The sequence below is a fragment of the Pezoporus wallicus genome, unplaced genomic scaffold (genome assembly GCF_028554395.1).
Source record: "Pezoporus wallicus isolate ANWC-B61680 ecotype Strahan unplaced genomic scaffold, APGP_CSIRO_Pwel_v1 scaffold_11491, whole genome shotgun sequence".
Taxonomy (NCBI): Eukaryota; Metazoa; Chordata; class Aves; order Psittaciformes; family Psittacidae; genus Pezoporus; species Pezoporus wallicus.
This window is the reverse complement of record NW_026642649.1, coordinates 2,412,463-2,426,720: the sequence shown is the minus strand read 5'-3', so window position 1 is coordinate 2,426,720 and position 14,258 is coordinate 2,412,463. Positions and strand designations below refer to the sequence as shown.

General features: G+C 45.4%; 1 protein-coding gene across 7 annotated transcripts in view; it reads right to left on the bottom strand.

Annotated features, from left to right (window-relative positions):
- Positions 1–14,258, bottom strand: part of POMGNT2 (protein O-linked mannose N-acetylglucosaminyltransferase 2 (beta 1,4-)) — a 31,934-nt gene that overhangs the window by 3,876 nt on the left and 13,800 nt on the right. For 2 of the 7 annotated variants that reach the window (XM_057431413.1, XM_057431416.1), the window contains one exon: positions 6,433–6,559. The exons of 3 other annotated variants lie outside the window; for them this stretch is intronic. The gene's annotated coding sequence lies outside the window, so the exon portion shown is untranslated. Of the gene's footprint in view, positions 1–6,432; positions 6,560–6,635; positions 6,767–14,258 lie in introns of those variants that run through there. 2 more of the 7 variants (XM_057431415.1, XM_057431417.1) reach the window with 2 other exon arrangements.

Below are 14,258 nucleotides of genomic sequence, written 5' to 3'. Positions count from 1 at the left end.
GGTCTAAAAAGCTGCCTCATTTAGCAGCTCCCTAAAAGCAAGCAGCAAAATAAAAAGGTGTTGTTCTCACTTGGAAAAGGAAATGGGAAGGGACCCAGAGTAGTGGTCATCTAATTACCAGGGCAGGATCAGCTCTCACTAAAGCACTCCCCAAAGATTTTTATCTATCTCATTCTTAACACCTATCCACCTCCTGCAAGTTTCTAGCAATAAAAGCATGAAGGACTGTAACAAACCCCTTCCTAACACTCACCCTTTGTTTCCACCACAGCAATTTAAGCCTGTTCTTGTCCCAGGTGCCACAGACATCCTGCACAGACAAAGGATGGCTGTCACATCACCTCTCAATCTCTCCTTCCCTCTAACAAGGGATGACTGCTGCTCCTGATGGCTTTGAAACTCTCAACCACGGCTGTTCCATAGACAGCTTTGAATGCAAACCTACTGGGGACAGTAGCACATCATTTGGTTAGACTCTGGTAATGCAAACAAACTGGTTTTCAGGAAAAGAAATCTTTGATGGGGACAGATCTCCAGTTATTTTGTTGGTACCAGACTTCCAAAGCTTCATTTCACATCTTTACTGTCTTTGAAAGATATCTAATGATACCACGTATCCTCTCCACCACAGATCTCTCACCTTGTGAGCACAGCTTTAAATGACTTCTGCAGCATCCCTAAGGAAAGAACTGAGCCCAGGGACCCACGTGCGAAGCCTGCTAGTCAGTATGAAAGGGAAACCTTCAACAGTTGAGTCTGCTGCCCCAAGCGCACACTTCAAATGAAGGCCAGTCTGCAGGCATTGTGCAAGTTAACTACTGCAGGTCAGATGAGTTCAAGAGCCGAGGCAATGCAAGTTTCAAGAACTCTGCAGAGGGGGAAAACCACATGGCCTCTGTTATTGCAGTGCAGCAGGAGGCGTGCGTACGTGTAGGTGTTTCAAAGGCATCAGAAGCCCACAAAAACACCACTTGATACCACCTGCATTTCACAGGCGTCTCAGTGGTGGAGAGCTCTGCCGACCATTACAAACCCCTTGAGCTGAACAGGCCTCCTTGGAAACAGCCTGCTCTAATATTTCACCCCTGATTTGTTCTCTCCCCTCCAGCCCCAAGGGAAGGGCATACGAGGCACTTCAGAGAGGCAGCCTGATGGATGCAGCTGATGTTCCCAGGTTAGCAATTTTCATTTCAGACTCTGCTGCAGCAGTACCCACTAAATGGCTACAAATGAACAAAGCTTTTAATAGAAATCACCTGCAAGGCCCTCCTCTGTCTCTTCCCTCACTGCACTTTCCCTCTTGCACTTCTCTGCACTTAGCTCAAGTGAGTGCATGTACTTTAGCCAACCAGGTGTCAGGAATGAACGTTAAAAGCTAGCAATGCTAAAGGAATCCATCTTCATGCCTGCTCCTCATTGCCAATTCGTAATTCCTGGTTCATGCTGCTTGGCTGAAAGCTGCTTTTGATGGAAGTGAACAAGGGGATGTGGACAGGAAGGGGCGTCACAGGCAGAACTGAAAAGAGAATTCCACAGGTACTCGGGGAACTGTCTTAATTCTTTGCCAGTTTTCCCACATTTTATCATCCACCTTTTTTTAAATCTGGTGCTTTCAGTGAGCACAGACCTTGCAGAACTAAAGTTTTGTGCTTCAGGGAGTGACAGAACACAAATAGCAACAAACCATCCCACTCTTTGCTTTTATATACCCAGGAGAGGCTGCACTAAGGGGGTAAAGGCAAACAGTCACTCCCCATGTCCCCTGGTTCCTCAATCCCCCACGCTGAGATCAGTCATTAAGCATTGTCACCAACAGAGGTCCTAGAGTGGGCAACTTTCCCATGGAGGCAGCAGGTAACTCTGAAACAGGTGAGAGCATTTAGACTTCCACCTGAAGAGATCCACTTCACGATAAAGGAAACCATCATTTGTAAATCTGCCTCACAAAATGGGTCTGGAGCTGCCACTCTCCTCCCATGGAGCCATCAGAGAACATCTTAAGAACTGAAAGGCACTTGCAGAAGTGGGAGACCAGACACACTGCTGCTTTCCTTATGAGCAGACTCCTCTGTGCTGTTTCTTTCCACAAAGAAGTCAGCACCTAGGCTCTTCAGACCCCCAGTTGCCCACAGATTATCCCCTTCCCACCCCTGCCATGCTCATCCACCCTCTCACTTCCCAGTGACACTGGGATAACCACAGCTTTGCTCCACATGAGCAATACATCCCAGTTACCAGGGAAATTGCATGGACTGACACTTTTTTACTCTCAGCTTTGAAATGCTAAAGCACCATCCTTCAGCAACAGAAGATGCAACAGCTGATAGACCAGAGCCTAGCCAGAAGAGACATGCATGTAAAAGCAGCACAGAGCTTCTTGCTGTCAAGCTAGCAGAGGGCAACAATGCCCTATGGGAGGGAATGGGATGTGCCCTTGCGGACTCCCGACAGGAGCAGCATCCAGGGAAGGAGCAGGAATGAGAAAGGGAGACAGAGGCAGCAAATTTCCCTGGCAGGGATGCTGACAGGGCAGCTGAAGTGCAGCACTGCACAGTCAAAGATGGGGAGCTCAACACACGCAGTGGTGTTAAGGCAGCTCAAGACTTTACAGTGGAAACGAGCACATCCTGAGGCTTGCAGCTGAGCCACACTGGATGCTGCTCCAGAGGCTAAAAGCCTGTGGGAGGGACTCTATTTTTGGTCAGCTCCTCTTTGCTCTTATTCCAAAAGCGATCACAGGCATGAAGAGCTTACCCCTTCTTTTCCTCCTCCTCCACTCACTCCTCCAAAAAGGTCACAGCTTCATCCTCCCAGCCCAGCTACTGCTTCTCTAACTAGCACTGACCACTGGCGAGCAGGTAAAGGCTTCAGGAGCATGCATCTCATGTGCTCAGCAGGTACTTCTGGCAGAGACCTTGAGCATCCTGCAGCATCTATGGTACTCTCATGGACACCTGGACACTGTAGCACCTTCTGTCTGTAAGCTGCTGGTCATCTGATGTTTTAAACATCCTCAGGAAGTGGGAAAACAACAGGAAGCATCGACGGAGACACTGTTCTTGTTAACATGTCGAGGACATCAGAGTGGGTGGGATGGGAGAGATTAATTTCTACTAATAGGCAGTTGGCATAAAGGGCTGTTTGGATTAATTTAAGAGACTAGTTCTGTTGTTCTTTTGTTTTAATTGTGAAGCTAGAGTAGGATGAATCACTACTTTGAAGCTATTAATATAATGGACAATGCTTTAAATCTCTTCTCCATTTTAAAATTTACTATCTACTTAGGTAAGAAATGGGGAGAAAAGCTACAAAGCCCACACAATAAAACCCATGAACATTACTAAATCCCCCAAAGGAAGAGACCAAGAGCTTGACTAGGGAGAACAAGGGTCATGGAGGTGAACGGCACGTCTAATAGTGACCACCAAGTTCTGCAGGTATTAACAAAATGAAAAGTGCTGGTTTCGTCTACTTAGGCCTTGCCAAGCTTTTGTTACCAACTGCCCAAGCACTTTCCAAGCCAATGCTCAGTTTTCCAGAGCTAGAACAGGCTAAAAAATCCTCACAAAATGGGGAAAAAAAAGCATGAAGGACACACATGTCCCGAGAGCCTCACAGCTCTGTGCAGAGAGAAATGCCTCTACATGGAAGCCAGCTTGGGTTTGGCCCTGCTGACCAGCTCCCGTGCAGAGCCTGCCAGCTGTGGCAGCAGGGTCCAAGAGTGTTCCTGCACTTCCCAGGAGAGCGGTGCAACTGGAAGTGGACTGGAGCTGCTCCTGCCACAGGACAGGGAAGGAGTTGGGGCAGGAAATGGGCAGGGAGCCCTTACCCTTCTTATTACAGCAACACAGTGAGAGGGGTGGGAGCAGATGCTCCCTCCTCAAGGCTGTTTTGCCCGTTAGCACTCCCTACCCCCACATCCATCTCTCACTACGCTGGCTTTCCAGGACAAGTACAGGAAGATAAAAGCATGTAAACATGGCATTTCACACCACCCCTACAAAATGTCTCCTGTTCCTCCTCCCATCCCTGATGCAAGAGGCTTAGCGAAGGATGCGGTATATGTAATACATGCAGTTTTAAATACCTACTTCATTCATGCTCAATGCAGAAGTTGCTAGAAGGCAACTTTCCCAATTGGAAGGAGGGGGAGTTAGGATTCAGCAGCCAAGAACTGGCTTTTATTCTTATCTCTGTCACAGATTCCCACAGAACTATACAAGCAAGTCAATCCCCACAGCCCAAAAGGCTGTTATCATCTTATTCACTGATTTAATGAGATACATATATTTTCACAGTACATGCCACATTAAAGAAAGGATGGTACACTGAATGAACATTTGCTTTGTAAAAAGCAACCAAGTGTAGAAGTGCTGACTTTTTAAGCAGGAAAAGAGCAGGTTCTTGAAGGAAGCAAACCCAATGCTTAAAGACACAAATGTCATTAACGAAGGCTGATCCAAAGAAGGGATATGAAAAATAAGACTACCTTAAATCTGCAGCCTTGAGGAGAATGTTAAAAATAAAACTTTATGCAGAAAAAAAATAAAATCAAAATATAGCAATATATTTAAAAAGCATCTGTGTCACAAAACCCTTAGGTATCTATAGACAGTTGAGATCAAAATTAGGTTTACCTTCAGTTATTATGATTTAGCATAAGTGATGAATAGAAAGCAAAACTTTCTATAAATCCTTCTATACAAGACTACAACCAAAGAGCCTGAGGCTCTGTGCAATGGTCCCTACTGCAAACGTACCTTCAGTATGAACAGGAGGATACTGGTGGTCACAGGACACCTACCAGTTATGCTGATAGATAGGAAATCTGAGTTTTCTTCCATTTAATTTTAGAGTCTGTGAGCCCTGGAACAGGAAGAGATCCAACCTGACTTTCAAGCTGACTAGCAGAACATTGATTTAATACTTGTGGATGTTGCTGTCTTGATCTTCAAAAAAACAGGTAAAAAAATCCCAACACTAAGTAGTCAATGCCTATAAGCAAGCCATAAAACTGAGCTAAAAGTACGAAACTAAAAAGAATACTTCTTGGGCTTTTAAAGTCCCCATTTCCAAGATCTCTTCTCCATCCAGAACTGCACAGAGTTTAAAATCCTTTCCCCAAACAAAAAACTAACCCTCATCTCCATAAAAGTGCCCCAAATCAGAGGTATTTCTAATAAACAAGCCTGAGGCGAGAGATGTACTGAAAAATGAGCTTAAAAAGAAAGAAAAAAGTATTTCTCTCAGCCCTCAAGTCTTCACCTTCCGACAGTCCCAAGCCTAAAGATGAACACCCAAGGTACTCAACCATGGCTAGACAGAAGGGGAAGCTTAACAGGGTTCATCCCAGCCAATCTTTGTTCACCCGAGTATCCCATGGAAACCTATCAGGTTATATTGGCACTGATTTAGGAGTAAAAAGCCCCTCCTTTTGCCTGGCCTCTTGCTTTTAGCCTGCAAGCAAGCTACCTTTGTCAGAAACAAAGACATGTTAGAGAGCAGCAGGTTTCTCTTACTTCAGTGGTCTACCTAAAGCAAAGATGGAGCTGGGTTGGCTTAAGGGAAAACTCCCTAATGCTGCAAAAGTAAATTTAAAAGAACATGATGTGAAACCCCGAAGTACTGAACAAGATGAACTTAGCCACTCCAATTATGCCTTTGGGCTTTAGCTGCCTTTTGTTATTCTCTGTATTTTAGCTATCCTTTCTTTTCCTAATCTGACAGGAAGAGTACCTGTGTTATTTGGATACTGGGACTGGTGCTTAGCAGCATTTACAGCCTGAGCTTTCCCCGCTTCCCATCAGCATGGTGCCCGAGACCACTCCTGTGTGCTGCAAATTCTAAGCAGGAGCTGAAATTGTTCGGAGCACAGAGCAGCCAATAAGGGCAGCAAAAATCCCTCCTTGGTTACCACGAGCTCTACATTAGCATGTTTTCAGGGAGGGTAAAGACAATAAAGTAATCCCAAAGCAGCACCTGTCCGGTAAGAAACGAATTTCTGAAACCCCACAGAATTCAGTCCAGATCAAAGATGTTTTCCCCACGAGACTTTTGTTTAAAAATGATCAAGCAGAACACCACTCAAACAAAGATGGACTACAAAGACGTGGGATTACAACAGAACTACTGACCTCCTTCCCACACAAACACAGCCACAGAGGAGAGACTCCAAGTGAAGTTGGGGAGGGGGGGGAAAGAGCATGGAGACAGCATCAAAAACCAGGCAACACCCCCCTCCCCCTGAAGTACCCTGCAGCCAGGAGCGCTAACAGAACTGAATTCAGAGCCCTATGTGATCAGCACAGCAAACAGAGCACAGTTACAATAACACTCGGCAGAGAAACACGGTGAATTCAGAGCACCTGCAACCTTTTCCGTCTTGGAAGTACTACCACAGGTACATTAGTGTTCCAGCACATGCATGCATACCTGATGCTGCTAAATAACAGCAAATGCTATCCGGTGCCTCTCTCACGGGTGAAAGAAAAAAGAAGACACCTTAAAGCTATGCTCTGCAGGGGAACAAACACTCCCCAGTGCTCTTCTTTCCCCACCACTATAAAGAAAAAGAAAGAGACGTACCTAACAGCTCTCAGCACAGTAACCCGTGCACCATCTGCAGACTGAACTACCTTTCTCCCCCAGGTCTGAGCATGCTCTGTCTGTCGGCAGTGTCCTGTCGCTCCAGCTGGCTCACCTCAATTTGTTAGCCTCCCGGAGGTCAGCCTTGCATGCAGGATGATTTGCTGCAGTGTTTCTGCAAATCCCCAACGGGCGGCCACGCTCAAACAAACAGCAGCGTGCGGCTTCACCCAGCTGAGCGTGCCCTGGGAGACGGGCAGCAAACTGGTTTTGGAGGGGGGATGCATTGAGAAATCCTGCTTCTGAATGTGACTGTCACCCCAAATGCTTCTGAATGTGACTGTCGTGAATGTCACCCCAAACACTTCATACAAAAGAACAAAACAATAGGAGAGAAAGGAAATAAAATGCCCCTTGCGAGAGGATGCGAAAGCCAACCGGCATGCTTTCTAGCAATTCCCTTGGCACCAGGGAAGCGATTTCCCAGCTGCGATGGTCAGCAAATGGCTCAGTACTGAACAAGGCTGTGAGTGCCCTCCTTCAGAGAGCCAGGGAATGGTACTTTCAAAATGAAGTTACCTTTTTTTCAGTGGAAACAAGTAATCCCTAAACACAAAGACACGGAAGGGAGCCAGGAGCTTACAAGTGTCCCTTACTGCATACAAGCTGAAGGTCACAAAGGCAAAAAGTGTCTCACACCAATCTCAGCAGAGCTTGAACTGTGAGGACTGAGCAGCTTCCTGAGGATGGCAAACCAAGCAGTGCTGACTGGGAACATTTCCAGTCCTAATCCCACAGCTGGATCCACATGAGGTCAGAAGAGAAGCCCAGTTCTGACCACAGCACTCATCAAAAAGCTCATAGCTGAAGTCTCGCCCCTGAACACAGTTATGAGGAGTGAGACCCCAGCCCTGTAGGGACATACCTGCAGGCAGATCACAAGCAAACATATAAGGCTTGCTGCAGATCCATTTTGTATATTGGCAGGATACATCTTGATTACCTGGGAGACTTTTTCCCATTAAGTGAGACCTAACAGGTGAAATAAGAATGATGACAAAGAGGAAAAGCTCTTTAACACCCACATGTACAGGTCTATACATGTGTCTAGTCTATACATTTAGCCTATTTCAGTTTTAAGGGACCTACAACAATCACCTAGTGCAACTGTCATACTGATACTCCCAGATGCAGAGCAACCATTTTACATCAGGGAAAAGCAAAGAGAATCCCTACGTTTTTATTCATGGCAGGAATTATCCTCACTACCAAAATGAAGACCTTCAAGTGGTTCTGCACTAAGTAAAACGCAATTAGCTAAGATATGGGTATTAAAACCTCTCATCTAGGAGAGCCTGGCAGCATGTTACCTAAACTCTCGCTCTAAATACACATCACAGACAAGCTCGTGTCTCCAGCTTCTTACCCTCCCCTGAGTCATGCTGGAAGTCAACTGAGGGAGGGGACAAATGGACTTAGACCACGGGACTGTTGTTGCCTGGTACTGTTGACTATGTCTGCCATCACTCTGTCAAGGAATAACCCCTGCTTACTGTGAGACCCCAGCCCCAAGAAACCTTTCATTCCCATGCAAGAAGGCAAAGCAGCCCTGCTAAATCAATCTGTGGCGAGAGGCTGAAGCCTTTGCAGGGCAATGAGAGGTGATATATTTTGAATCACAGGAGCAATAGAGCACAATACAAAATACTGACAAAAACAGGGTAGTCCTGAGGCAAAGATCTGGCAGAACTGGGAGGTGCACAGCAGTCCTGAGAACATGACTTGTCCTGTGCAGGATGTAAGACTGTTAGCCTGAACACAGATGCCATCAGAGCTGAGAAATGTGGGTGTCATTCAGCATCACACATGCTTATAAACACAGTAATACCACAGAGTTTATAACCCTGGGTTTCTGACTGCCAGATAAAAGCCAAACACAGAAGAAAAATAAGCTGAAAGAAACAAAGAATAAACCCTAATAACATTCTGCAGAATCGACAAAAGATTCTTGACAAAGCTAGACCTTCAAAAATGAGCCTGCCAACATGATGAATAAACACAACTGTTGTATCTTCTAAACTAGGGCATCACGGAAGTAAACCAGACATTTTCTCATCTCCTGCTCTGGAGTGATGCTTTAATACCTCTGCCTTCTTGGCACAGAACAAGCAAAATGGTTCTGGCCCACCTGGAAACATTAAAAACCACCAGGATTGACAGGACAAGGTGCCATCTACCTCAGTGCCCTCCTTTCCAGGCCCGTGCCACCTCTTCCCACCAACCCAAGGTGGATTTGAACTACATCACGAGCCTATGCCTGTTCTGAGAAGATCCCAAAGGGATACCCAGTGCCCCCAGCCTGCCCTGGTGGGACAAAGGATATCCAGAGTCACCCTTCCCTTTTTAGCTCATCTCATTGCCCTCAGGCCCCACTGAATGCAAAGGTGCTATCTTGTATGGAACAAGTCAGCTGGTTTACCTCTGAATTTTGAAAGCTGAGGAGCAGAGTTAGATTTGTAGCTGCCTTCACTTGGGAAAACACATCCTGACTGTGTTTTCCACATTTTGGAAAGCTCCACTGCACGACCTAGCTTCCACTGATGCTCAGGAGCCTTTCCACTGGCTCCACAGACCTCTGCTTATGGACTTTATCAGACAACCCAGAGATATTATGCCAGGCTCCTTACCTTAGTCCAACTTTGATTTTAAAGGAGAAGAACATTTACAGACTGGTCTTCTATTTATGAATAAGCTTCTTCTCTACCCCTGGAATGAGGTATATGCATAGATTTCATAGGTACGGTTTATCACATCACACGGTGTTAGACAGTTTAATCAAAGTCCTGAAGAGGGTTCTATTGTCAATCTGCTACACCACAAAGTAACTGAACAAAACTACATCATTAAAGAGAATAAAACCCCATAAACCAATAAATGCAGCAACTCTGAAATAATAACTACCTGTTACTTCTGCACCATAAGGCACCAAGTGGGGTGGTCCCAACCTGCTTTCAAACAGCACGACCATCCCACTGCAAGCTGGTGAGGTTTGAATAGGTTGTTTCGGCTCAGAACTAAGACTTTGATAAATATTTAATTCTCCTCATAAAGCTGCAGCCTCCAAAAACAGCACCACAAAAGAAATACACTTAACATTTTCAGAACTCCTAAACCAGCACAAACAAAAGTCATTATGATAGCAAAGGAGTCTGAATACATCCCTCTTGGTTTAGGCTGGCAAAGAGCAGATAAATCATTATTTACTGAATCTTTGCCTTGCATACATATGTTGCAGGGGTGCCTGCATCACTCCGAGTCACAGCATTTATTATTTATAGTCCCAGAAGTATGTTCTATAAGAAACTGTTCTTCCTGCAGTGCTTTTGAACCGAAAGTGCATCTCAGTTTGAGCACAAAAACATTTCATGCCTGAACTGACAAAAAAGTGTCCCTGTATTGAAAGACAACAAGGAAACAAAGGAAGCACTGGGTTTCTGGACACCAAGATGGGGATTCCACACATAGAGGATGGCATTTTGCGTCTGCAGAAGCAAACATTAAAACTGATGCCGAAAGGACCAGCACTTCAGCCAAAGTGAAAGTTCCTAAGCAAGAATATACTTTGACAGGGAAGAGATGTTTTTTGAAGAGTATCTCAAGGGCCAAACCCCAATTTGCTCAAATGTTTCAAGCTTGACATACTGCCAGGCTTAACAGATGTAGGACACAAGTTTTACAAAAATAATAGGTTTACAAAGCATGATCAGACACATTTTACACACACACACACACACTTAAGTTACATGTCTTTACATCAACCTGAAAAATTCATAGATACTTATTCTCCACAGAAATGTGCACATTTTATACACGTAAAATACTTGTGATGGAAAAGCACCCTAGCTATCCCTATTTGTCATATGCTGAACTAATCACTCTAACAATCCCTCCATCCCCATCAGGGAACACCCTAGCAGCACTGCAGGGATATACCAGCCTGTTCCTGCACCTGTGTGCAATGTGTGTTCAGATGATCACATGAGAGACTCACCTCCTAGTTCCCAAGGCAGGAGATGGCTTCGGTAGCTGTTCTGACTCAAGCCAGGTGTCACTTGTGCTCTTTCAGGTTTCCATTAACAACAGGTCAGCAGGGAGACACAGAGAAACCAACTCCCTCTCCTACAGCTATGCCAACTGCATACCTGCAAATGTAATTAGTGCCAACGTGTCTGTGAAGGAAGCAGAGATAATCCATGCTCATGAGAGCAGCCTGGTAAGTAAATGATGTTCACCTAGACTGACATGAGAGACCAAAGGTAAAACATTGCCTCTAAGACCCCTGGGTATTGCTCATGGCCTCACCACAGTGCTTCCCACAGCCTTGTTAACTGTTTTTGCCAGTAAGAGCATCTGCCCTCTCTCAGATGAGACTTTAATATTAGGCCTTTATCACTACAGCAACACCCGAAGAAACACATCTCCCATGTGGAGAGGAAAATATTGGAAGTGTCAAGGGGATCAGGGTAGGACACACCACACCAGCACCCACAAATATAGTAGCAGCTTCCTGTGAAAAACCCACCAACAATCAAACCATCTTGTGTACCCCAAGACTGTAGTCATCTCTAAGGACTCCAAGACTGAAGACAGGAGCCAGAGCCTCCAAGATCAAAGTTGACAGTTTAAACATTATAAAAGATAGGGAGGATTAAGTTATCAGTTCTGTCTCTGTTGCCCTGAAAGAGCTCCTGGTCGAGCAGCCTAAACCTGACACGTTCTGCTCTCAGCACACCTTCCTCTCGTCTCTTATCCCCATCCACACTTGCTGTGCAGAGGGCCATGCATACCCCTCCTGGAAGACCCCCTGCAGCCACAACTTTGCCTGAAGTGGGAGGCCCTGTCCACATGGTCTTGTCCTGAGAAGGGTGGAAGAAAAGGAAGAGAGCTCCTTTTGCTGTCTGAGGAGACAAACATTGTAGTCATAACCAGCAAGTCTCACAGACATCTTATGAAATCAAAATGCGAGTACCACAGCAAAATACAGCTGCTATAAGGAAAAACATCCTCAAATGTGAACATCATAGAGGTACCAAGGTATGTAAAAGAAGAGAAATAACAGAAATACAAAATTTGCATTTTAGGCAAAACAGCAGAAATGCCAGGCACTTTGACAGATCTGTATGGGTGAATGGCTAACAAGTGTGTGGGAGTACCCAAAGAACAAGGCTTAAGATGTCCAAGCATTTCATCGCCTTCACTGGATTATGCACCCATTTGCATGTGGGCTGCAGCTCCTCAAGAACTGACGAGAACATGTCAGTTCACAAGCAGGACTGTTCCCCACAGCTGCCATTGCCTTAAGCTTCTACTTCCTGGTACCCTCAGAGATTCTGTGCTTTCCTAAAAACCCCGAGAAGCAAAACCAGCAAACCAAAGACCTAGTGCTTCATGGAAAGAACCCCACAAGGAAGGAGCAGCAGCATCTACAATCTTGATCAAAACAGCAGTTTCGATCCAAGTCGGAGCGTGTGTTTCAATTAGCCAGCCTCTGACAAATGCCCTGAGGTTCCTAGCACAGCAGCACGACAGGAATGTAGTTCAGAGCCAAAGTAAAGGAGAATCTAAATCAAATCAGAGGAAATAAAAAGGTTTACTGCCATTTTGAGTGCCAAAATTGCAAACAGATTGGTTTACCTTCAACGCCTTCTTCAGCCACACCTGTACAGCATAGTTTAGCATTTAAAGGGATGCAGCCAGCATATCACTCAACCCTATTCATGAGATAGTAGTGTAGTATTACCAACTGATAGGAGCACAGTATTTCGGGATACACCACCACCCCCTCAGTGTAACCACTTAGACTGATGCTAAGGGAGCACAAAACACAGAATCATGGAATCACAGAATGGTTTAGGCTGGAAGGCACCTTAAAGCTCGTCCATTTCCAACCCACTGCCATGGGCAGGGACACCTTCCACTAGACCAGATTGCCCAAAGGCCTGTCCAGTCTGGCCCTGATCACTGCCAGGGATGGCGCAGCCACAGCTTCTCTGGGCAACATCCATGTTCTGGATGCCAATATTTACCTGAAAATTCAGAACAGAGCACAAAGTCTCACTAATAGTCTAAACTTACACCGGAGCTCAAAAATAGGGTGCTTCCTGAGAGCACAGGCCCTAGGACTGAAAAATGCCTGTTGGCCAATTTAAACACTTCCTTAAAACTGTTTTTCGATTAGTACTTAAATACCCTGGTCTCATTTTCCCTGTGGAAAAGAACAATTATTGTTGCCTATCATCTGCTTACAGTATCGTCAGAGGGCCCAGCAGAGCAGTTGTAACACATGGCAGTGGGCCAGGCACTTACTGCTTTAAATGTTGCTCCGAGGGCTACCACTGCTACTGACAGGGAGAGAAGAGAAGCAAGCAGTATGAATCATCTTGCTCAGCTTCAACTGTGATCCACTGCATGCAATAGGAAAAGTGTGACGAATCCACCGAGTTACTTGTACAAAACCATTCCAACTCCTCCAGGTGTCATACGCAACAGTTCTGTTCAATAGCTACGAAGAACTTCTTCATGCCCTTGGCAGCTTGGGAATTCACAGCACTATTGAATTTACGCATATTTATCAAGGGCACAGCAGCAAGAGGAGGAGGTTCAAGACTGACTTGATTTATTTATATATATATATATATATTTATTTTATTGCATAAGACTTGCTATTATATGTATTTGAATAGCAATACAAAAATAAGGTGGTTAATTTTTGTCCCATAAATCCCACTAATAAATCAATGCATCATCTCCCTACACCTTCGCTTTTCAGCCATCCCCACCCCGTGGAGGCTGCAATACCCCCATGAATAGCTGATACGACATTTAATACATACAGAAGGACACAAAAAGCAGACAGTACCTTTTGGGATAGGATCATCTGCAAACCTACTAACACAGTTGCTATTCACTGGTGGCCCTTCAATGATGGGAGACTCCTTACCCAACCCTGCCACAGCAGCTCACTTCTGTTTGCTTTCTTCCCACTGGCAAGACCTGCTGCCTCTGTTCAGTCAAATGCTGAGTCAAGTGTTTGGCAATGAGAATCTCTTTAAATAACTGAAGTGTAACCTGACTGTCACTGAGAGAAGAGCAACATCAGTTCGATAAGCCAACTGCTGTTTAAAACAGCTCCACTTAAAAACATCTGTCCCTGTTCGCTGTGTACAGGTCTGGATCCATGTGCAGATATTTCCACCACTAGATTTCTGTTAGCATTGCTGCTGATGCAGCCATTCCCCACAGGAGCCATCTAGCCATTATGACAGCCCTGCAGCATTACCCAAGGACTGGAGGGTTGGAGCAAGTCTGAACCCTCTCACTTGCAAAGAATTCCCAAGATGAGCCATAATAAAAACACATGTGCTGTCATACTCTTCATCCTCGTAGAGGAAGGTTCTTGTGACCTTGGAGGAGAGACTAAAATACAGGTATTTATCAGCTATAGGCAGTGAGACCCATCCCAAGTCTGGAAGGGTCAGAGGTGGAGGATATACACCATCCCATGCAGAACCTTCCTGCCTTGGCTCATGCAATTCTGCCCTCTCCAAAGCTGAACAATGGGCTTATAATGAGTCCTGGAGGTCGACAGTCACAGTCTGTTGAGGTAGTCAACC